This window comes from Pleurodeles waltl, chromosome 1_2, assembly GCF_031143425.1.
Source record: "Pleurodeles waltl isolate 20211129_DDA chromosome 1_2, aPleWal1.hap1.20221129, whole genome shotgun sequence".
Classification (NCBI taxonomy): Eukaryota; Metazoa; Chordata; class Amphibia; order Caudata; family Salamandridae; genus Pleurodeles; species Pleurodeles waltl.
The window spans coordinates 971,455,764-971,481,850 of NC_090437.1; the positions used below are offsets into that span (position 1 = coordinate 971,455,764).

The window sequence follows — 26,087 nt, forward strand, 5'->3', positions numbered from 1 at the left end:
CAAGCCAAGCGCCTCGATGCCCTAATCTAGGCGCACCCCGTGGGCACATGTTCACAGAGAGGCTTGCATGTTTAGCTGGAGTTATCAACCCCAGCGCATGTGGTAAATGAATGAAGCTTTTCCTGCCACAATAACCGACTCTTAAAGATGTTGAACAATCACACTCGAGTCCTTCCTACGTATTTATCTACATTTGAGTACTAGATCAGGAGTGCGCACTATAAACTTTAAGAATATAAAGCGCGGAATGACCACCCCAGTAGCGTTTAATAGCTGCCGAGGATCACCCAGGAGCAGTATCTGGCCTCGCTCGCGCAGCCCTCAGAGATGGGCTGCGTGTTTATCTTCCTGCGTGCCTGGATAACGGTCTCTGGGACTTCAAAGCGCTACTTCAAGGGACCCTCACTTCAGTTAATCACACACTGGCAGCGTCTATGGTCTTGGTGTCTGCTGCAGACCCCTCTTCCAAGAGACTGAGGAGCTACTAAAGGATGCGGGGGCGCCCCCCTACTTTAATATTAAATATGTAGTGCTCAAAGCAGCTTTTCAAGGAGCACTATGTTCCGTTAAACACACGTCGCCTTTGTTCGTAGGCCTGGTGTCTGCTGGAGAGCACCCTGACAAGAGACTGCGTAGCTAGCGAGGGCTGTGGCGTCGTGGCATGAGGTCTCTGATGTGGGGATTGAAGATGTAGTGTTCAGTGGCGATTGAACAAGTAGTTTTCAGTGGACCGCTTCAAGGTGCTTATCCATTTTTTACACGTGCAGAACAGTGTGGGGTTCTGGTACTCGCTGAAGCGTTCTGCGCCTAGAGAGAGGGGTGTGTGCGTGGGGGTAGGTCTCTCTGAGCAGCCTCCTACGGTCAGAGGCCCTCAACTGTGCATAACTACCATGGGAGGCATAATTACGGAATTATACACAAACCTGTGATGATATACGACCCTAAGCTTTTCAGTTACTCCGTGTATCCGTTTTTCCTGGCTCGTTTCACACACGGTAATTGCAGGTCTAGTAACGGAGACGAGTCGCCGTAATGGTGACATTGGCGACCACCACGGCGACCACCTTTAATAGGCCCCGGAACCACCTTCAAGATGGCGCTCAGACTTCCGGCTGCTGAGACAGCTGCCCCTGGGTGTTTGGCCGGGAAACTGGCTCTTTCTGGTGCTTGGACACTGGCATCACTACCTGCAGTCCCTCGTTATTGCCTTGGGTTGAGCACTTCCTTGCATGAGGCTTTTCACGTAGTATTTGGGCGGCATCTTGGTCTCGAGGCAGAGAGCGCGACAGTGCCACGTTTTCACAGCTCTCAGCCCATGTGAGGACCACACAGACGCTGCCAGTAAAGCAGCAGCTCCGCAGCCAAAATATGTTTTGCAAGGTCATGGGCGGTAGTTTGAGGCTCAACAAAAACACACACGCCGCATCTGCTTCTAGAATTTTATTCCACTGCTAAATTTAGCCATATTTGAGATTAAACAAGCACTGACAATAAATCTGTTTTTAAGGTGTGCCTGCATGTCCAAACAGACGTTCACAAGTCATTTTACATGCTTTCTATGCACAAGTGCGATTTTTCTAATTAAAATCAGGCTTACTGGTTTTGCCGGTGCTGTGGAAAACTAGCCAAAAGGATGACTTTCCTATATCATGAATATAAATGCTAAATATTGAAATGTGCGTGGTGATTGACCATACGTTCCTGTAAACCATTCCCTCAAGTATTGTAATGTACCGTGTATAATGAGTGACATGGTATGGTCCTACTGTAGCGTGGTCTGGATGAATGGATCTGCCCACCTGCGCAGCAAAGCACAAACCTACAGGTTTATCCGGCTGGCTGTCCGAAGGAGGACTTCTCCATAACATGCCTCTGCAGCTTTCTCAAACAGTAGAGAGAAAGCTTGCAGAGAGGAAAGTGAAAGGCGACTTTCACGAGATAAACGAGATAAACGGACGTGTGAGCAGAGCCGATCAGTTGGAGCTGGCGTGAAAGAATTCTTCTCGGAATTATTCCTTTGGATTTATAAGGGCGGACAAAAGACATTCTTTAGGGCGTTTCACAACGTCTTTCAAGGACGAGGTCCCTTTCAGACCTTAACTGTTGTTCCGATTTTCCGTTGAAAATTGACATTAGTGTGCGAATCACTAAAATTAAGTTTGGTCCATTCCTTTTGGCTGATCACTGCTTTCGAGCCTACAGAGGCTGGACCTCAAGCGACATTAGCACGCGCAAAGGAGGTGTCAGTCAACCCACCGGAGCCACGTCTACGAGTCAAGGAGGCTGAAACCCCAGCATCCGGTTCAGAGGAAAAACACTTACCTAATCAGAATCATTCGGAAGCACAGGAGGACGACTTTACCTTCAAATGTATTGAAGCATATTAATTAATTATATTATAAGGTCTCACGGGATGATACATTTTTAAAGTAGCGTATATTTTGCTTTCTAGATTTCATCCTTAAATAGCAATTTCCAACTGTATTTTCGTTTAGTTTACCTAACGTTATTTCTAACAGAATTCCAATTGCAGTGATTATCATTATTATTATTGCCACCAATATTTTGTTGAATGGAAATAATATAATAGTGTTTTGTTGTGGTGGAAATATTTGTATATGTTATTATTATGATAGGACTATAGAAGAGTTTCCTGGAACTGTTCGTTAGGGGCGCTACCCTTGCATTGGTCAAGTTTCGCGCCACTTCTGCGTGTGGTACACAAGCGCAAGTAACGTCCTTGACATTTTCATACATTAACACGCACAACGTTATTCTAAATACCGTCTGTTGCCTTGTACGATCGCCGTCACTTTGTTTGAAATAAATACTAGAAACGAAATCAGCTCACATGATGGCTTTCAATGACGCACTGCATTTTAACTATTATATTGCTTTCGTTTTAAACCAATGCACTAAGAAACCAACACCTGGGAAGTAAAAATCTGCACACAGCGAAATACTATAGAACAAACAGTGAACGAGTTCAAACAGTTCGACCGCATTTAGTCGAATATATGCAATTGTTACATCGTAATATATCCACCAGAGGACGCCAATGCTCCGCCTACATGTGCTAACGTATTGTATGTTGACATTATGAAATTGAAAAGTATACATCTGTGGGTGTACTTCGGTCTACTCAACAAAGAAAATGCGCTATTTTAGATTACTTCTGTCGGACCCACCGAAGTGTCTAGTATCTTCACAGTTAGAAAATGGGTAATTTTCAAAAGAAACTCAAAACCACATTATACCAATTAGTACAGAGGGCAAGAATGTTTTCAAAGAACTCACAAGATCTCCTAATTTAATGTTTACAGAAAATGAGCACAGGTCACGACAAGATACCACCAAAGTGTAATTTCGTATACATTTAGCCAAATAGATCGCAAAAGATATTTGTTATGAGTGAATGTAAATGATTTAACTGCCATAACCGACATAACACAGCCGAGCTACTCTTAAAAGATGCCCTGGTCGCTGGTTCTTGCCCCGCCGCCTTCCCTCATCCTTCGCAGACCTCTTCATCCCTTCCTGTACCCCTCCCCCTGCTTCCAAATGCAATCCCTATCTCCCCATCCACCGCCACCCTTTCTTCTACGACCACACACACCATAAATCAACGGGGCACGCCAAGTCACCATCTGCGGCATTTTACCACCACTGGAGATGTCTGTGCACACTCACACCCCAAGCAGGCTCGGAGCAGTCAATGAGCTAGATGCCTGAACCCCTAAAACCCCATTCGCCTTACAGCCAGAACTCATACTTAACTCCCACCCATCTGTCTGCCCACCCAACCCATCTATACGTTCACCGACCCTCCAACCCATCCGCCGCTTTAACGCTTACATACAAATAACCGAAACTCCGCCTCTCCACCAATACAAGCCAACCAGCCTACCAACACGTCAATCTATTCACCCATAAACCCGCCAGTCCGCCCGCTCATCAGCTCCTCCAGTGAACTCACCTAAGTTCCTTCCATAAATCCAACCACCCTTTCATCCAACCACCCACCACCCTTTCATCCAACCATCCCGAATCATTTAGTTGTCAACCATGAAGTGTCAAGTAAACCATCGAAATGAATCTCAAATAAACACGAGAGGCAGCGAGCATGTGTTCGCATGTTTTTATTTTATGCCACATCAGGAATAATTGCTGTGTCCAAACATTGATCCCTAGGGGGCAGCAGAGCCTTATCTGCAGCCGAGCCGGCAGGGACCATTAGGACCAGATCAAAGGAACTGGCAGAGTCCTGGCACCAAGATGCGCCCACGCAACATCCAGAGAGTCCCAGCAGAGCCGCTGCCTCCTCAAGGGGCTCGTTATCCTGAACCTCCCCTGACTGCGAGGCAAGGACCCGGCCCTCTGCAGGACTCCGGAGCTCTCCACCCACGCAACTCTTCCAGGCGCCTCTCAGACTGTCCAGAGCTCAGCTCGTTCCTCTGCCTGCAGCCGCGTGTACAGAGCGTCGCAGCGCGTGTACAGAGCGTCGGCTCGGCACCCCAGTACTGCACAACACGCGCACGTGGCTCACCGTGAATACAATGTGTTCGAAGCTAGCGCACAGTTGCATAGGCGGCATTGGTGTTATATGGTATATCGCCCTCCTGCTCATCGCGACTCCTGAAGCGCTTCAACAGCAAATCAACACACAAAAGAAAATACCTTACCGCATAATATTTCATCGGGTAGTAGAGGCTGAATCCTGCAAGTTCTGTTCATTGCTCTATTGCACCCCAGAGAACCGTGATCGGACGCCACCAGGCTTGGCCATAAGTCCGTCCTCATTGACTAGAGCACCAAAATGATGCATAAACTGCCAGGTGTGTCAGGCAACATGGCGGCACTGCCGGATCCGGCACTGGAACCAGTACTACACACAGGACAGACACCAGTTCTAGTGCAGCAAAACCCTGTAACAGACACCGGACCAATGGAATGTAAAAGTGCAGAGCAGACACCACTGCAGCATTTCCCTGTCAGACACCAGACCAGTACAATATAATACTGGAGGGGGGAGACCAGAGCTACAGCAGCATAAACCTCTAACAGACAGCAGATCATTGTAATAAAATCCTACCCTGCAGACACCGGTGCTAGTGCAGCCTACCCATGCACAAGAACAGTGCAACATAACCTTGCACAGCAGGCACCAGTGCAAGTGCAGCACAACCCTGTGACAAACACAAGACCCGTGCAATAGAAGCGTGCAGTGGAGACCAGTGCTAATGCAGCATAAAGCCCTGTTAACAGACACAAGGCCAGTGCAATATAATCCCACACAGCAGACACCAGTGCTAGTGCAGCCTAACCATGGAACAGGCACAAGAATAGTGCAATATAACCTTGCACAGCAGACACCAGTGCAAGTGCAGCACAACCCTGTGACAAACACAAGACTCGTGCAATAGAACCGTGCAGTGGAGACCAGTGCTAGTACAGCATAACCCTGTAACAGACGCAAGAACAGTGCAATAAAACCTTGCAGTGGAGATCAGTGCTAGTGCAGCTTTATCCCTGAAGGAACACACACTGTGGCCAGGACAGCATAATACGATGGAGAAGATACTACACCAGCATGCCCCCTGGGAAGAGGGGTTCTGTTCGCATAATACACCAGCATGACTCTGGGAAGAGAGAATGTATTCGGATAATACACCAGCAATGTCCCCGAGAAGATGGGATCTGTTCGGATAATACACCAGAATGACTCTGGAAAGAGGGAATGTATTCGGATAATTCACCAGCAGCATGCCCCCTGGGAAAAGGGGACCTGTTCGGATAATACGCCAGCATGCCCCCTGGGAAGAGGGGTTCTGTTTGCATAATAGACCAGCATGACTCTGGGAAGAGGGAATGTAATTGTATAATACACCAGCAATGGCCCTGGGAAGAGGGGATCTGTTCGGATAATACACCAACATGACTCTGGGAAGAGGGAATGTATTCGGATAATACACCAGCAGCATGCCCCCAGAGAAGAGGGGACCTGTTCGGATAATACACCAGCATGACTCTGGGAAGAGGGAATGTTTTCGGGTAATACACCAGCATGCCCCCTGTGGAGAGGGGATCTGTTCGGATAATACATCATCATGGCCCCGAAAGAGGGAATCTGTTTAGATAAAACACCAGCATGGCCCTGGGAAGAGGGAATATGTTAGGATAATACAACAGTATTTCCTGGGAGGAGGAAATATGTTCGGATATTACACCAGCATGATCATAGGAAGAGGGAATCTTTTGGAATAGTACACCAGAACGGAGGACCGACCTCATCAGAAACTCAATCCCCGTCTTGCCCTAATGCCCGAGAATCTCCACCGACCCCATCAAGGGCTTGTCGCCCTCTCCCGGGAGGCAGAATCTTCATCACGATGTCCCGAGACGGGCAGTTCCTCCCTCTTAAGGTCCTGAAAGGGGCAGATTTTCACTCTTAAGGTCTCTAGGGGAGCACACTCCCTCACCCCCGGAAGGGGCAGATCCTCCAAGTCCCACACCTGGCTCCAAAGAACGAGAGCCAACTGAGACAGGACGGAGCGTCCAGCAGGGGGCTTCCTCAAGTCTCCGTCCTCTCAGTTCCAGCGCCTGCATCTCATTTCAGAAATCAAAGGCGCATTATCTAGAGCCGAACACATCTGGGGAGGAGCGGCGGCCTGAGGAGGGGGTGGGGGGGGTCAGATCGCCAGAGGCTCCTCTGCGGGGTGTTTAACGCTCTGAAATGTCCCTGGGTGGGCTCTGGCCGCTTTAACTTTGGGGGGCAGGGGGCTGACCACAAGCCTCAGAACAGCAGGTATCTGTCCTGAGATCCGGCCTCAGGCGCTATCAGTGCTTCATACATAGACTTGGGCGCTCGTGCTCAGCATCGCACCCGTTCCAGGGGGGCAGCCCCCAGCTGTGAAGAAAGCGTATCTAGAGTAGTCAGACAAGAACACCTTGGGGACTGCAGCCACTCTAACACTCCAGAGAGACAGTGACGGCTAGGGTGACCAGGCGTTCCCGATTTGCCGGGACAGTCCCGGGTTTCCCCCGGCAGATTTCGGGAAATTTAGCCCAGATCTTGAAAACAATGGAATGTGCTTTTTTATGTTTTCTAAAGCAGGGCTAGTTAGCAGCTGTGATACTTTGATGAGATACTGTGTACTGGGTTGAAGTAAAATTGTAGTCCCTTTTCTATTTTATGAAACGTCCCGGTTTTTGGCTTTAAAATTCTGGTCACCCTCTGCACGACTGTACCCAAGTAGTGCGACTAGGTGTCAGTCCGATGGAGCACCAGTACCGCACCAGTAGATACAACATAACTATGGCGCTATACTCATGTTGAAGGCGATATGTGCAACATCGTCGTCTTATTTGTGCACCTCGAATGAAACTGCGCGTGTGCTGACATTTTCAAGATTGCGCGCCAGGTCAGTGATGATTAGTGAATTTGGCTCTTGAATCTATACCAACATTATTCAAATGTGCGCCACTAATGTACCAGTGAATGCGTTGCCGATGTAGCGCTGAGAGCACAGTGGTCGCGATAATGTGAGCACCGGCGGTGTGTCAGTAAGCGAACCAGACCAGTGAACGCTTGTACAAAATGAGTGACACTGTTAGTGTGAACAGATTTTGAGGAGCAAAAACCGGGACAGGACAGACATAAAAGAAGGACTAAATACTTTTTTGCATAGCTTTGTGAATGTGTGCTTATACATGTGTGTTTACATATACACACACACATTTACAAGACTACACATACACAAATTAGCTACGGCTTGACCTCCCACCCTGCACCCTCAACCTGCCCCCACCCACCTCTCTCTGCTGGGAGCAGACAGGGGAATGTGTTGCCTGACAGTAATAGATACAATTACTTTATTTCATACTTTGTAGACGTCTTCCCTAGATGATCTGACCTTTGTCCCCAAAACCGGGACATTTATTCAATGATCTGACCTTTGTCCCAAAAACACGTGACATTTTTTTAAAATTAAGAGAAGCACCGACACAGTCCTTTAAAAACCGGGGCATTTATTTAATGATCTGGCCTTTGTCCTAAAAACTGGCACTTGTACTTAAAATTAAGAGAAGCGTCGGGACACCGGGATAGTCCTCTAAAAACCAGGACTGTCCGGTGGAATCAGGACGTCTGGTCACCCTAGACACTGTGTACCCTGGGAAAGTTGTAGTAAAGGCCCAATGCATAGTTGAATATTCGAAAGTGAACACTAAGCCACGCCACAGCTCTGACAATGGTCACAGCCATGCGCCAAGACGCAATATGCAGACATTTCAACATCAACTAACCCTGCAGGGTCTGGTGACCAGGTAACCGTAAGAACTCTCCGTGCACAAACATCGTGTCTCATGCACGTTGGAGACGGGGTGCGTGTGTGCAAAATATTATATACAATTAAACAAATACACCACAGATCAGTGCGAACATGTGTGTGCCATACACGTCTCACCAGTACCGCACTACTGTGCATCACACTGGAAGCCGGCAGGAAGTTTATTGTGAAAAGAGCGCACACATATTGCACAACTTTACAAGTGAGCACCCAGGAAGTGGGTGTACAAGTGATAAAATACAAAGAGTACACAAAAGAACCCCACTAAGCTGCGGGTACCACCGTGCTTTCTCACAACCAAACCACTTCTTTTGTCGGCCGCTGTCAACATTTTCGACGAGGAGTGTAGCAGCTCGTCTGTGCAACGGGAAAAACACATTCCACGTAGACGTCATCCACACCACCCCTGGGAGTGACCATATCCTTACTTCTGTGTACCTCTGGTACACACCGCTGCTCACAGGACATCCCACAGCAAGTCTGTCAACAAGGCCGAGGTGCTTGCAGCTCATTACAACTAACGTTGTAATCAAACGTCCCCTATCAGTAGTAGTTTAATCACTCCCTCCTCTAGTTTTCAGACTTATGCGTGTGCGAGCACATTGTGAAAACGGTTTGTTGCTGTTTCACGACACGACCAGCACATCCCACCCTACTGTTTGCGCTGCTGCGTTGCGCACAGCTTCGCCCTTTGAGTGTGTCACAGGTCTGTCTCTGGTGCCCCTTGCCCGTGCTGGTGTTTGAACGGTACATCTGCGCCCCCTGGCACCACACGTGCCGTGCTGGGCTTCCTTGCTGCTGCGCGTCTATGCTGCGCGTGTGGCTTAGCATCCCTGATTGTGCCATAGATGCAGCTCTTGCACACCGGAGTCCCCGGATGTGCACCGCTGGTCGGGGCGTCGTCCAAAACACCACCTCAGCGGACAGTGGACACTGAGGAGACACCCCGTGCATGGCCACAGCACAGGCAGCTCAGCCATTTGGGCACCGGCGCCCATGCACCCCGAAGCAGAGGCACCTCTGTTAGTTAGGTGCCCACGTCCTGCGCCTCTTGCACGGCCACAGAAGAGGTGCCTCTGTCACATGGGCACCAACGCCCGACGCCCTATGCCCCTAACAACAGAGGTACCTTAGCAACTTGGGCACCTACGCCCGGCGCCATGCGTACCGCCACAGCAGAGGTATTTCAGGCACCTGACCTGGGTACTCTCGCGCGGCTACCCATGCAGGACCACAGCATAGGCACCTCTGCCACCTGAGCACCCGCCGCATGTGCACCACCACAGCAGAAGCACCTCAGCCGCTTGGGCACCCACGGGGAGACCTATGCACCGCCACAACACAGGCACCTCAGCCACTTGGGCATCCGCCCTATGTGTACACAAGAAGCACCTCAGCCTCTTGGGCACACACGCCTGGCGCAACAGTACGACGCAGCGCACAACCAAGCACTATCAGCTGCACAGACACCAACGCTCAGCGCCTCCCCGGAACAGGCACTGTAATCCACCTGTGTCCCCCGAGCAGCGTCTGATGCACCTACACAGCACAGGCATCTGAGTCACATGGGCGCCCGTGCGAGGCGCCCCGTGTTCATCCACAACACAGGTACCAGAGCCACATGGGCTCTCACGCCCGGCTTCTAAGCACCACCAGAGCACAGGTACTACCAACAACACAGGCACACGCGCAAGGGCGTCTGCCGAGAGGCACCGTCATCCACATGGGGCACTGGACACAGCGCCACTGGCACCACCACTAAACAGGCACCATGTGGAAGCCGATGGCTGAACCAGCTGTGAGACCCCTTCTGCTCAGTCAACACCCCATTAAAGATGGGCGGGCGCCTAACCAGGTGGGCAGGGGACGAGACTACACTTACTGAAGAAGGGAAGCCTGGGACCGTGACTCAAGCGAGCAGGGAGGAGACCAGGCCCAGTGCCCAAGGAAAATGCCAGCCTGGCACCTACATGCGGTACTCGCTGCGGCAGGCTCCTCCAACGACCTAGTTCATTTGGGGCACAGACACGATTAAATGCAGATTCACGGGCAGGAGATTGGGGCCTGATTATATGTGGGCATCACCACAACACTGCTAATATTTCCGCAGGGGCAATGGGGCGAGAGACACACCGCACTGGACTTTGGTCACTATTTCCAGTAACGTTAGGTATCTACCCTGGCAGACACTATCTGAGGCCAGTACTTTACGTGTAGACTTTCATCACGTATTCCAGAACGAGGCACTGTAAACAAACGTTTGGAGAATGCAATGCCAGCAACCACGAACAAGAAAGACAATGAACAATGCACACACAGAACACAGCCGTGCAGAAAGACCAGCAGCATCTTCAAGAAGTTCTCCTCATAGCAACATATGGGTAACAATGGGTTAGAAAGCTGTGGCTCGCAAGAGGAAGGCGCAGTTCGTTGAAATAAATAAGCACGGGGAGCGCACGCCAAGGTGAGGTTCATACCGTGCATAAAGTCCTCTTTGAATTATTCCCTGGAGCCCTCTGGGACACTGCAGTCTCTCCTCGTAGCCTCCCTACTGCATTCAGCCCCTGGAATCAGCGTGATACGTGGAGCTTCACTCCAGATTATAGCGGGGTCTGTGCGTCCGTCCCGAGAGGCCACACAGGGGCCCTGGGCCTGCCGCGGGCGGTGCGCTCCGCAGCCGACTCAATGTGTTTGTCATTAGAGGATCCGTGGCCGGGAGGCGGCAGAGCCGGCAGCCCTCCGCGCCCCGTCTTCCCCTGGGGCTCCCGCCTGCAGCCGGCCACTTCCTGAGCGACACCACGGCTGCATTCTAAGGCTGCCGGGGCCAGTGAGGGGACACCCAGCGCAGACCCTGGGCACCCCCTGGCAGAAGGGCACTTCCGGAGCGACACCACGGCTGCATTCTAACGCTGCCGGGGCCAGTGAGGGGACACCCAGCGCAGACCCTGGGCACCCCCTGGCAGAAGGGCACTTCCGGAGCGACACCACGGCTGCATTCTAAGGCTGCCAGGGCCAGTGGTGGGACACCCAGCGCAGACCCTGGGCACCCCCTGGCAGAGGGGCACTTCCTGAGCGACACCACGGCTGCATTCTAACGCTGCCGGGGCCAGTGAGGGGACACCCAGCGCAGACCCTGGGCACCCCCTGGCAGAAGGGCACTTCCGGAGCGACACCACGGCTGCATTCTAAGGCTGCCGGGGCCAGTGAGGGGACACCCAGCGCAGACCCTGGGCACCCCCTGGCAAAGGGGCACTTCCTGAGCGACACCACGGCTGCATTCTAAGGCTGCCAGGGCCAGTGGCGGGACACCCAGCGCAGACCCTGGGCACCCCCTGGCAAAGGGGCACTTCCTGAGCGACACCAGGGCTGCATTTTGCTGCTGACAGGGCCAGCGAGGGGACATCCATCCCAGCGCAGGCCCAAGTCCAGACCCTTCCTGAGCGGAACGGCGCTGTATCTAGAGGGAAGGGGCCGGAGGTCGGTGAGGCCCAGTATTCCCCATTCCCTCTCCACTTAGGACACCCTAGTCTACAGCGGTCGACTCCTTCGCGGCCCCGGCTGAATCCAGAAGCCCGGGGGGGTGGTTGTTTAGCAGCGTGCCCCTAGGCCAGCTCAGGCCCCCCATAGTTCGCACAGCCGGCCATTGTCTGCGCGGCGCCACGGCTGCTTCCCGAGGGTTACCTGGGGCAGCGAAGGGTTCCCAGGCCAGTATAGCCTCGGACTCACGAGATCCTTCACCCAGCCCCTCTCGCTCGGTCTCGGAGCGGCACCGCGGTTGGAGACCTCAGTTTGAGAGGGAGGTAGGCAATGAAGTATTCTTAACACAATCGAGGCCCATTAACTCCCAGCCCAGCTTAAACCCACAGAAGCCCTCTGAAACAGCTGCAGTCTCCGACACCTAGTGCCCAGTGAGGCAGAGACCACCTCAAGCACTAAAGGGGTCCCGTGCCTCTGTCACTGTGCCGCAGCGTGTAACAATCTTTTATTTTACTTTCATTGTGGACTCTCACTAGACTCTCCTGGACAAGGTACCTCTCAGACATTCCTGTGCCGCAGTGTGTAACAATCTTTTATTTCACTTTCATTGTGATCTCTCGTTGAATTCTCTTAAACAAGGTACCTCTCAGACATCCTTGTGCCGCAGTGTGCAACAATCTTCTGGGTTACTTTCAGTGTGAACTCTCACTAGACTCTCCTGCACAGGGTATCTCAGACTTCACTGTGCAACAATCTTCTATCTAGGTTCCTTCCAGTGTGAACTCTCGCTGAATTCCCCTGCACAAGGTACCACTCAGACATTACTGTGTAACAATCTTCTAGGTGACTTCCAGTGTGAACCCTCACTATACTCTCCTGCACACTATAGCTCTCAGACATCACTGTGCCCAGTATAACAATCTTCTAGGATACTTGCAGTGTGATCTCTCAGTGGATTCCTCTGCACAAGGTACCTCTCAAGATATCCCTACTCCACTACCCCCGGGTGAAAATCAAAACAGCATATTAGTTCACTTTGTGAGCTCTCGCTAGAATCTCAGCACAACGCACCATCTCAGACATCACTCTGCGCGCGCCGTAAGCAGAGGGTACCATCTCAGACATCACTCTGCGCACAAAGTATCTCCTCAGACATAACTCAGCACGCGCTGTGAACACAGGGTACCATCTCAGACATCACTCTGCGCGCGCTCTCAGCTTCCTTCAGCATACGTGGCTCTCTGCTTCCTGCTGCATCCTCGCCATCAGAACCATGGGCGTCTCTGCAGTTTCTTGGCACGGCTCCTGACGCACCAGGCAGCCTTTGCCGCAGTTGAATAGATGCACACAAGGTGTCACGTGCGCATCCCGCTCTATGTGTACTAGGGCCCAGCGCGAGCAAAGCTGAACCCGCCCCTGGGCATCTCCACTCTAGTCCAGCTCCATCTCGGTCACCCAAGGAGCCAGGGCTGGTTCTCGCACAAGAGCGGCCAAAGATCACGTCACCTCTAGAAAACGCCACGAGCAGACGGGCTGCTGCACATCGTAGCTCCGGAGCTCACCCTTTTTATATTAAGTACAAAGCCGGACATCTCATGTCGCGAGTTACATACCGGCAAACACCGCCAACTTTCAGCTGTGCTTAAAACCGCCACTCCACAGAGAGCAAATATTGGGCAGAACACCTATCCAGGAAATACCCATGGACCACACTGCACATGCCTGCACAACAAAGCACCGCTGGCCACATCTGCAGACATGACTCAGCTCTGGAAGACAAAGCAGCGTTTCTCTTATGCACCGAAACACGTCCTACCAGCAACCACCGACCACAATCTCAAAATAAATCTTAAATCAAACCAAGTATTTTTTTAATTGTGTTCGAAGCAAACGTTACCCAAACGGCGTAATACAGTAAAAAAAAAAATACTGAGTGTAAAAAAAGACTTCCAACTTACCTTTTCAGGTCCAATAATCCAAAATAGTAAAAGTCCAAGGAAGTACCCAAAAAAGAAAAAGAAAAAAAACCAATCCTTTTGCGCCTCGCTGCTTCTCTGCCCTCCTTTAGTTTCTCAACTGTGATGTTCTCCGAAAAGCGCGTCTTGTAATTGATTCAATGTTATAGCCCATCCTTCTAAAACTAATCATCTGCTTTAAGTAAATAGCTGTCAGGAAATGAAACCCCCACCTCTGCCGCCTCCAGAGTAAGAGCCCAGAGATGGGAGCCCGGCGGACGGGACGGCCAAGGGGGCTCTTACTCTGAAAGGGCGCTGTCTCCTCCTCCCACTAACTCTGCCAGCAGCAGGAGGGGAGATGCCATATGTGGATTTTGGTGGCTTGGGCTGTTTTTTTTTTTTTTTTTTTTTGCAGTTGCAGGGACCGAAAAAAACACAGTCCTCTACGAACATTGCAACATCTACGAATTTCATGAATGGGAACTGTACGTCTTGTTGCACCCAGAGACAGACGGAGAGACACGCTTCATTGGCGTGGGTGGTGGGAGTCCTGGTGCATCAAAGGAGCGGGACAGAGAGACACATTGCACTAGTGCACCCAGAGAGACGGGCAGGGAGACACACTCCACTGGCCTAGGTGGCGGGGGTCCTCGTGCACACAGGGAGACACTGCACGGTCCTGGGAAGTGGACATCCTTGTGCCAAAGGAACATTTATATGCCGATACTGTAAAATTAATAGCCTGCGTGTTCTTGCGCCGTTGCTGTGTGTGTGTTTACGTGTGTGTGCGTTCTTGTGTGCATATTTGTGAGCCAGTGTACATGCTTGTGTGTGTTCTTGTATGTTCTGTGTTGGCATAATTGTGTTTATTGTGCATCTAAATATTTTGTGCATATTGATGTGTTTGTGTATATTCTGTTTTCGGGTGTGTATGGGTGCTTTTGTGTGTCTTATATACTTGTTTCTATGCGTGTTTTTATACGTGTGAGCGTCTGTGCTTTCTGTGTGTAAGTATGTGTTTATCTCTGTGCGTGTTGACGTTTCTCCAGTATGTTAATTCTTGCTGTGTGGGACAAAGAAACCCCTTCTGTTAAGGAAAAAGTTGATACTTATTTTTTTACTTTCTCAAGCTAAAGCATCCTCCTCAGTAGACAGGTTAATATTATTTTTTCTGCAACAAAAATGCCGATAATTAGGTAACTCTGTTAGGTAACACGGACTCGCGTTTTTTGGGGCAGTGCCTTTAGCCATCACCATGCCCTGTCTCTAGAAACACTTTGAGGGAGACGGGTTCAAATATCATACCGGGAGTCTCCCGCATAAACAGGGCGAGTAGTCTGGTGTGTGTTTTTGGACTGGCTCCATATTCTGGATGAGGGACAGCGGCCGCAGTCTTTGCAAACACACCTGACAGGGGATTTTTGTTTAACATAGGGGACTAGAGCAGTGCTTAATTTGGGCTTGTTGTTTCCGGTGCTGAGCACCGGCACTTATTTTTGAGGGCCGGGGCTTACTCTTCTGCCTCAAGCATTTGCTGCGAGCAAAAGACACATATGGGAAAGACAGATGAAGGGAAAAACAAAAAAGCGTCACAAAGGGAGAAAACAGCTGCAAGAGCGAGCTGAGGGGGACAGGGAGTGGCTTTATATGGGTTGAAGAGGCCCGCGATGGCTTCAGGATTACACTGCCTCAGTATTCTGTGTTTACACATTTAATTGCAGCAGCCGAGTGTTTAAGAGGAGGGCTTTGGGCACTGGCACCTCTTTATTTACAAATTAAGCACTGGACTAGAGAAGTCCTACAAATGTGAAATTACGGGTCTACGCCCCCGTGCCATCTTTATAAGGGGTGTTTTGGAAGCGCATTAAAGTGTTTCCTTAGAGCATATGCCAACCACACACAGCCCATCGAGGAGCAGCACACAATGCCTGGATGTGTACGGAGAGCAACGACCCATGTGTTCTTTGGCACACTAAGTTTGTAATAAAGTTGAAACCGGTGGGGCAGGGACATCTGACAGAGCAAGCAGGATCCGTGGCTCTGTGCTTACCCACCGATCCCTCCAGAAAGGCAGAAGTTGAGCTTTTTATGGCTTCTTTCCTCCAACTGGGTGTGTTTTTCGGTTGGTGGGTGTTTGCGTGTCGAGTGGCTCGAAGTTTTGTGTGGCGGGTGTGCGAAGCTTAGCGCAGCGAAGGGTAATGTTGTTGGCCTCTCCAGGAGGAAAGGAAAACATCGCCATTTACTATTTGAATGACAGGGGGCGCTGCAGCTCTAGGAAAAACACCCAGTTCCCATCTTTCCAGTATGAAAAAAACAGCGCGGGGGCAGGGAACGATATTTGGTAGTGTGAAGCGTTCTTGCTGAAGTTGAAATGGAATGCAAGTTCTACGATTCCTGGAAAAAGAAGACATTTACTACTTCTACTGCGGCGCTTGTTTTGCATGGGTTTATGCTGAAATGTGTTTGCCACCAGCACAGAGCAAAACAAAGGCTAATAAAAACAGTAGCTATAACTTGTTTTTTTATAAATGCTTCACAACGCAGTTGTAAAACTTCAGAGCGGTGTAAATAAATGTCGAGCTGATATTGCCCGATTTAATAGTACCCACGTTTATAATATAATATTATGAGCATCCTTCTTCAGGTTATTACCATTTTAAAAACACTACCAGTAGAACAAGCAATAGTGGCACTGCAATAGTTGTTTTTATTTTTGAAGTTTCATATTGGTGAAAACTAGATCCAGAGGACGGCGGAGCACCTCACAATATTTTTAACAACTCATAATACAATATGTAACACATGATTTGAGAGTTACATGGTCGTTCCAAAACAATTGGCAGGATGAAGTGAGAGCTTTCAGGTATATGTTATTACATTTTCAGTAGTTGATTAATGCAGCACATTTTTAAAGGCATAACAAGACTTTGTGTATTTTTCTAAAGTATAAGTTCACCAGTTTCGAGGGCAAGGGCTCTAGAAGGATCTCTATGTGTGACGTCATTTCGAAATAGAGTGGAAGGATAACATTTATATAGGGTTTTGCAAAACGGGTGCCTTTTCAATAGGCCTCAAGGAATTTTTTCTGCATGTGTAACATTTTGCAGAATTTTTGCCTGCAGGAGACTGGCTCACACAGAAAACATGTTCTCCTCGAGCCAGTCTTCCATCAGTATTTCGCATGACCTTTGAAAGCAAGGTAGGCCCTCGAGTACAATGTTTTAGGCCTGGCTATAGTCACGGCCCCTTGATTTTCCAGTAATTATAATACAATTGTAGGGGCTTTCAGCAAGGCCTCTTCTTCCACTGGTCTTTATTGAGTCATTCACGCTTTCACCCCTCTCCCCCCCTCCCCCCCAGCATACTGCATGGAGCAGAGGTTCAGGCACAAGCTAACAACTGCGAGTGGGGATTTCTGCTTTTCTACTATTATGTAAGGAGCACATCCACACACAAAGTAGTTCCCTTAAGTGCCAGGGACAACCATGGCACTGTGTGCTTTCTGGGAGAAAAAATACCTGTTTCCTTGATACATTTTTTTATTTCAATTGATAATGGTCTGACAGGTTCCCCAACAAAAAGGCTGTGCAAAAATCAGAGCAAAGCAAAACATTCATTGACAAAGCCAAACGATTGGCTGCCAACGTCAGACCCATAGGCTTTGTCAATACTACTATTAATTGTATCTCGCATCAATTAGGTCTCATTTTAAGGAGGAGGCGGTTAGTGTGAATTGGTCACATCTGGAGGAATTTGAGACTAGACGTACGGCAGAATACTAGAATAGTAGCAGACTTTAAAAGTGCTTGGCTTTTCTCAACTCAAATGGCCCTGTTCACAAAGGGCCTCCACACTCATGGAGGAGACCCCACACTCACAGTGGGTGTGTGTGTTGGGGGGAGACACATTTGTGGTGGAACCTCTGCACTGCAGTTACTCATTGCAGAAGTCCGCTCTTGCATGGGCCCCCTTAACCCATGCAACGACTGCGGGTCCTCCGCCACAAGTGCAGAGGCCATTAGTCAATTGGCCCTCACAGCTCTTGTTCTGTCGCAAGGAAGCTAAGGTTGACCACATATAGATGCTGAACAATAAGCTTGCCAATATCAGTGCCAGGGGAATAGAGAGAGCTTCTAGACAGTCTCACCTACTTTACATTATTTTACAGGTTATTTCAATGAACCTAGGACATGATTTGCAAAGGAGCTTTTCAGGCATATGTAGAAATTTATCTTGTAAATACAAGAAATGCGTAGGTTACACTGTATGTATAAAAGTTCAAGAACTAGTTAAAGTCATATATAGAAGAGTCTAACTTACTCAAGTGTGCATAACCTAGGCACTCAAGTTTCCCCTCAAGTTTCACTTGGAAACGATCTCAGGGGTGTATCAGAGAAGGGCTAGGGAAATTCCACAAATATTGACTGACCAGTGTAGCTTTTTTGCTATTTACGAATAATTGTAAGTTCATTTCTAACAGGTACACACTTAAATTACAACTGGAAGGTCCATGATTAAGTCCCTTAGCATCCTTGTGCTAATCAATCAATCAACCAATCAATGTGTGCTACATCCCACTCTCAGCTACATACATACTTGGCCATACTGAATCAACTCTCTGAGAAGATTCAAGATGCAGTAAACGTTGCAGCCCCATTTAATCAGAAAAGTTTAAACGTGCCAAATAGAATAGAATAGAAGTTAACAAAATCTTCCCTTTGGATGTATTCCAGCAGGAACATGTGCTTAAAAGACTGGAGTGTAATTATAGAAAGCCCCACGATAAAAATGATAATGCTGCATGCAGGCAACACTACATATTCTAGGAGATGACTACCGGACAGTCAATTAAGCCCTCTTTTTTCCACGCCTAATAACAATGCTTCATATAGTTTCAAATAACTTTTCACAACCTGCAAAGAGCACACACCTCCCCCAATGACACCAGAAAACTCACTCCTACTCAAGGGCAGTGATATTTTAGCTTTTTGATTTTTATGTAAAAATATCCACAGCCATTCATGATAACATTGCTAAAGGTACCAAAAATGCACACAACTTATAACATCAAACTGGTGAAATGCAAGCTTTTAACTTTCTCCAAACTGTCTGTGATGAGCCTAACAAACATTTTTTGGGTTAATATTGCTGTCGGACTCCCAGTTTGCTGCAGTGTCTGTGGAATGTGTGAAAAGGATGTAGGATCACAATTAGAAGATTTACCTGTATTATTCTATAATCTTTCTACAGCGTTAGAAAGGTTTCACCCTACTGCACCTAAGCAGGCTATTGACCTTGATTTATTGGAGAAGCCTGTGCTGGATCCATCTATTCCTCAAAGTTTGGACCAATGTCAAGGCTGCCATTTATAGGCACAATCTTGGACAGTCATGGAGACAATCATGGAGACAGCAGTAACGTCTCAAAACCCGACAGACCTGGAGTTCACTTAAATGCTTTGTGACCTCTAGCCCCAGTTTTGTCACCACTTTGCATTGAGACATCCATTCCATGCAAAACTATGAACCTGATGTTCAGGGGTATGACACAGACATGGTTCAGCTAAACCAGTCTACAGCAACCATGGCGGGGGCTGGTACTAGGGTTAAATCTTTTCAGGTGGGCAAAACGTAGTGTGAGAAGTGGGGCCAATTTCATTCTCCTTCAGTTGCTGCACTTTGGGCCTGGGTCCCCAGCGATCAAGTCTGTATCATCTATATATCTACCCGGTCCAGTTGATTTGTGATCATAGTCTTCAGATGCATGTTTATTCCTCCAACAGGGAGACTCTGCCTGATCTTAATGAAATCTGTAATAATGGTAACCTGGTATTGTGCTGCCTATGGCCTTGTATTTTTGGAACCAAGCCAACTAGTTCCAACATAATGAAGATAAGACTGAAGCTTTGCAGCTTGGCTGTTCGGATGCCAAGCTGATCCCTTTTTAAATGACTCTTTTACATGTCCTTGTATGAAGAGCGGGGGTACAGAAACAATCATTTTTGATGAGTGATTGTCCTTTGGGCCAGTGGTAAAAGAATCCCACCCCTACCTGTACTTACAGTCTTAACCCTGCTTTTTCCCAAGGATTGAGTATAGGATTCTCTTGCAGCGGGTGGTGGCCGTCTATTGATTATAATATTGCATGTCCATTTACTGAAAATTTCTACTAAGATGCTAACCAGACTACACTTGGTCCATAATACAGTGATCACAACAGCTTTCTCTTAGAAAAGTCTTGAGAACTTAACCCTCTTGGGCAAAATGTTTTGCTGGTGCTCACTGAGCCAGCAAATTCAGTGCTGACTATCAAAGGTAATGCGGAAATTGCTTGATATTAAGGCTCAGGTTATCTTGCAAATCTGAGTCCTAGCAGAGTACACAGTAGAAACCTACATCCACCTTCAGACTCTAAACTGATGTGTGTGAGACATTTCAAATTGCATTTAGGAGAAAAATCCTGGAAAGTGGCAGGAGATAAGCTAAGGAACTCTTGTCCTGAAGTAGTCAAGGATGGAGCTATCTCCTAAAGTTTCAGATCATATCAGAAAGCCTACCTGTTCAATGGCGACTTCAACTTACTGTGCACTGTTATGTTTTATTCTCTGTAATTATTTATCAGTGCATAATTTTACTTTGTGATATGTGTTCATATTTGTGCCTTGAAACTATGCTTTGTATGACATTAATGAAGCACAATGACAATTATAAAGTCTAACATAACTGGTGCAGATAGTGTGGGAAGTAGCACCAGCCATCCCAGCTTTACCATCAGTTTGTAGGAAGAAAGGATATATTAAGAAAAAAGTAGTTTTACACGATAGGAAAAAGGCTTTCCGAAGTTAATCTAAAAACGAGTCAAATTTCCTAAACAGGAGTGCTATATTAGTGAAATATGCGAAGTTAGGGAAACCTTCTTGCATGTATTTTCTAAGTAACTCTTAAACATTTAAGGCTTTTATTTACAACAGACAAATAAGTTTTGTTTTTTTTTCAAATCAGTGAATTACCCCATTTTTGGTAAATTAAAACCCTTTAAATGCCGGGGTTTCTATGTATTTCAATGCAATTTATAATGTATTAATGCAGCGTACGGGCAGTGAAATGGCTATCGGCAGGTTCAGATATAGCTGAGGAGTGTCAAAAATCATGGGAAACCACATGATAATGTACCTGTGTGCATTTCATAATATATGTATTACTATATCCCAGGTGTATCTTTCTTTTGGTAAAACGAGGTCCTATGGTTGGAAGATCTTTGAGAACCAATACTGCTGCCTCCATCGAGCTCCTCATCTCTATTATTCTTTTTAGGCATTGCCTACAGACAGCTTTGTCAAAGGACCTGCTGTGTCTTATACCAAGATGCAGTGTGTGGGTTGGGCCAGCCTACTGCTTATCACTGGTTGGCTTTCTTGTCAATCTCAGCTTCCTTTTCTTGTCTTTGTCTCTCCCTTGGTGCATAGCTTCTTTACCATTCTTTCGATTGGGTGACTTGTATCCTCCAAGGCCTAACATTAGGCAGGGAACTCTTTTTTTTTTCTTTAAGCAATCATTGGAAGTGCTCATATGTCTTAATCTCTCTCCGTCTGTTGCTCCCCCTTCATCCTTCGTGTTGTTCCCTCACCCAAACTCCCTCCAGCTCCTCCACTGCTTCCCGTCTTATTTGGCTTTTTTTCTTGGCCTGCACCTCCCCTGTTACTGGCTGCCAGAACTCAGCAGTGTTGGCCTGTGCGCCCTCTACCTCCTGCTCATCCGCTGCTCCCCCACCCCTCACCGTTTTTTAAATGTAATTTTCCTTTTCTGTGTTGTTTTTTTTTGTTTTTTGTTTTTTTTTGCTGGGGGCTTCGGCAGCTACAGCTTCCTATGGGGCAGGCCATTCCCCTATTATAGGCTTTTGCGCACTTTTCTTAAATGTACTGCTCCAAAAAGGGAGCCAGCCATCTCAGAACGTTATACTAAAACAAAGGAAACAATAGCTGCCGCAGTATTATTGGGCAAATAAATGTGTGCGTGCATGGTGATGCACGAGAACGTACATTATCACGCTCGGGCCAGCCATTTTGGCTTCTGTATTTTGCTGATGCTGTTCAGCATCGACAACAACGTTTTTCTTCTTTTTGCCGATGCCGTCCAGCATTATCAGCAAGCACTAACAAAGCCAAAAAGTGGGATAATGCCTTTCAAAGGGCAAGGCCTGTAGGTTTGGCCAAGGCTTATTTGTTTTTAAAATGCACTTCACCAGCCATCCAACAGAAGTGTGGCAAAGAGCGCGGAAAGCTCCTTCCTTACAACCCTGCTTGGAACTTCGGCACAAACATTCTCAGTGGGGGAGGGTGCAGGTGGAAGCCTTTCCGCAGATGTGATGTCGAGGTGTGGAGGGGTGAGGCCTTTCCCCAACACTACCAGTCAAATAAACTCTTAAAAAACACAGCTGCTGCCCCACAAAAATGTACACACCACATTACTACACCTTTCTGCTTGCGTTGTGCTGACCCTCATGTTCTGCACCCAGTGCCCCGCGTGAACAATTTTGCATGGGCCCCCTCCCCCATGCCCCATGCTGCCTGCAGCATTATTTTGTTCTCCTGGCCTGTTCTCTGCTCATACCTCTCCAGCTTGGGGGACTGGGAGCCTCAATATTGCTTCCACATGTCCCCGCAGGAAATCATGGTAGTCTGCAGAACAGAGACCCTTGTTCGGAATGTAGAGGGGAACTACCGTATTGCTTAGAAACGGCGCGCAACTCAAATCCTCCCCGGCTATCTGGAGTGATGGGGCTGAGCTGGCCCCTGTTTTCAAGCTCTTTCACAAACATCTCCCAACAGACCCTTTGTAATCGAAAGACGGTTGATTTTGCGAATTTTGAGAGGCTTCTTTGGATGGGGTGTTTTTTAGTCTCTTTTACATATTCTAATCCGTCCAATAAACTTCAATAGTTAAAACGTTCATGGTTGAAGAGAAAAATAACTCGAGACTGTAGCTGAGCCATCATAAAGAAGCAAGACATATTTGGGGTCCCTGTTCGGAGCAATTTTGCATTTTATTACACACTTTCGACTTTTTTAAGACCACGTAATAGAAGCGCATGTTACCTTTGCAGAACTAAAAAAACTAAAACGTCTTGTGGTGCCTTAAAAAAATCCTTACGACGACACTGGGTAGAAACAGCAAGAGGTGGGAGTAGGCTCCGAGAGGGAGGAAGGATGAGGTACAGAAATAGAGATGCGAGAGAGCCAGCATGAGAGAAAAAAACATCCCTTTCCCAGGTTGGGCCTTGGAAGGTGGTGTCCTGGGTTTTTGCGACTTTGTCCGTGCCTTAGCACGTCCCTGGGCTGCAGCTACCCCGCGCAGAGACGTGGGACGTAATTTCCACATTCAAAATTCCTCCCACACAGCTTTCGATGGGACAAATGTTCACACTTTCGACTGCTAAGAGTCGGAGTCTGATGTGTGGACACCATGTTTTCAGACTGTACTTTGTATTCCAAATGCCACTTAGGAACGAGCTCGAAGTTGTGGATTTGGGTATAAAGCTATCATATTTGTCAGTTGATGACGCTCTCCAGACACCCAATGTAATGACATTAAAGGATTGGGGGGACGCCTCCTGGCCCCAGGAACCCCGCGGGGGATGAGCAAAAGCTGCTTTTGCCGGTATTGTTTCAGTGTAAATGGGCTGCGCGGGGGTGATTAGATTAGCCGGTATCAGGGGGCAGGACAGCGGCCGTGTGATAAAGGCGCCCGCTGCCCCTCGCGCCGGGCGAGGCCTCCTCCTCGGCAGCAACAGATGTGGCGGCGGCACGTACCTGCCAGCTACTTCTGCTTGTCATTACCGCGGGGCTCATTTGAATAATTTCTTTGTTTTTCATCATTACCCAGTGCTCGCTAAAGGCTTCCATGTGTGCTACGCCCAGCAGTGCTTAGAAAACACAACCCCCTCCCCCCAGGGCAGAGCAAGGGACATGTCAAAGAGGAGACAGCTTGTCACATTAAACTCTGGGTGAAGCAATCCATCACATCTATCGCAGAAATAATATCGCAGCACTTCTACATATTTTTTGGTAGACTTTGATTGCTCTGGTCTGGATTCGTGTGGGCTTAACTGCAACATTTGTATAGTGCTTTCTACCCCTATGTGGGGCGCTGAAGCGCTTGCCGACATTTGTATGCTTGGAAGCGGCAGAACGTGTGTTGTCTATGATCCTGCATCTGTCTGTGGGCCAGAATGATATCTTGGTGGACAGGGAACCTATCACATTTAGGTCAGCAGGCATATAGGCGTTTTTCAATGCTCATCACCTGAAGGAAACACCTGTTACAATGAGCCCTGCTAGATGATGGACTCTGACATGATGACATGGATGATCATGTCGTGCAGCAAGGGTGGGTTCGGTGCCCCATAAAACATCACATTATTCTAGCCTGCTTGAAGTACTTCACTGGTGAATCCAAGGTAGTTGCCAAATGCTCACCCAATGGAAATAAACTCTTCCACCAGAACAACCCATGAAAGTAACTAGGAACCTGAAGGGGGATGTGAATCTGTACAGTCTACCACGCAACAGTCATTCCCGCCTCAGAATGAGGAACATGACGAACAATGAGTTCACAAACCTCAGAGAGCCTCCCATCTCCCTTGATGAACACCATGTAGCATTGATAACTTTTCAGCCAGTGAGACTTTGGCAATGACAATAAACTAAAGGGATGATAGTATAGACAGGAAGGGCAGTAACTGCCTATAGAGTAGCTCCCATCAACCTTCAGAACTGCAGCCGATAAAAAGAGTTGGGCATAATGCAAGCAAGTGGATGCGGAAATGCTTAATCTTAGTCAATGGTAATTACTTACCTTTTCACCCACCGTGCCACCTCAGATTAGACCCAGCCATATGAAAATCAGCCTTTGTCCTGCTCTCATAGAAACAGTCCAGCATGGACTACTGAGACAGGACCTAGGAGAAATGGGGCACAAGCAACCAAAGACTGGTTTTAGCCTATTTGGGCCTTTTCAGTTGAGTGCAGAAGCTTGGCTTCAGTGGCATACCCATCACACTTAGAATGTCACAATGAGGAATACAAAAAGTGATGGATGGAATGCTTGAATTAATCTTAGCCTCTGGTAATGACTTAAGGCTGCATCCCAGTTCACTGTTATTTTTGACCCAGCCATAGGCAAGTCAGCCTCGGTCCTGCTCCATTAGGAACAGGCTAGCCCAAATTACCATGCAGGGCCCTCCCTGAACCGATTCATAAGCTATCCACGACTGGTTTTAACCTATTTTGATTTCTTCAGTCAGCTGCAGCTTGGTTTCAGTGGCATAGTGATGTGGGGCTCATGTCTGGGCACACCCATCACACTTCGAGGGTTAATAATAAGAGTTTGGTCATTCAAGCCCACCTGGCTAGGAGCTGCATGCCGTGTGCCTCACGGATAAGGTTCTTCTCACCTGTATACAGGGTATCCACTATCTCTAGTAATCAAGAAGAACCTTCTGCTATTCACAATGAACATCAATGTTACGCAGATCCATTTATTTCTGGAAGTGACCACGGAGGCCGGCATCACAGACAGCCTTGACCATGTCTAATATTGGATGAGGGAGCATTGTGTCTGTTAATGATGTGAACACACAGACCCTGTGACTGGACAGAAACAACAATTAGAAGTAATCCACGCCTGTGGCTTATAAAACTGTAAGGATAGACTCCGCTTCAGTGAAAAATGGAGTGAAGACAGATGTAATCTTGAACAGAGACCAACCAACCCCCCTCAGAAAAAAGTGCTCAATGTACCTATTTCCAAATTTGCATTTCCTGACAAATTCTTGTGTTCCTACAAACAAACTATTGAGTGGACTTCACAGAGAGCTGTTCATGGTGCATTTCAACCACTGCAATATAAAGTGTAGCAGGGAAACATCACTTCAACTAACGGAAGGCACGTCCATTACAATGATATCTCACCCACCTTTGGCAGAAGCCATTGGACCCTCAAGGCCCATGTGTGCAGCCAGAAAGAGAGAACCCCTCTTTTACTCAACATTAAAGGCCCCACCACTCTACATCAAATAATTTCCTTGCTTTGCTTGATCGATTCACAGCATATAAGTCCCAATGCACATATGAGTAGCCAATGAGCAACGTAGGTCCCTGAAAAGCACTCCACTTGTGCCAACTGGAATACAAAATCAAATTAAGTGCTTTGCACCATGGACATGTCTCTTAGGAACAATCACTAAGGGAAGCTATCTAAGCTTAAGCATTTTTTATTTTTACAGCCAGAAGGTGTTTGCAAGAAAACAA

The 26,087-nt window shown here is 48.0% G+C and overlaps 1 protein-coding gene across 3 annotated transcripts in view; it reads right to left on the minus strand.

Annotated features, from left to right (window-relative positions):
* PDGFRA (platelet derived growth factor receptor alpha) overlaps nt 1-26,087 on the minus strand; it is a 91,128-nt gene that overhangs the window by 62,756 nt on the left and 2,285 nt on the right. Inside the window, exon 1 of one of the 3 annotated variants that reach the window (XM_069201184.1) lies at nt 13,784-13,956. The exons of the other annotated variants lie outside the window; for them this stretch is intronic. The gene's annotated coding sequence lies outside the window, so the exon portion shown is untranslated. Of the gene's footprint in view, nt 1-13,783; nt 13,957-26,087 lie in introns of those variants that run through there. 3 annotated transcript variants of the gene reach the window in all.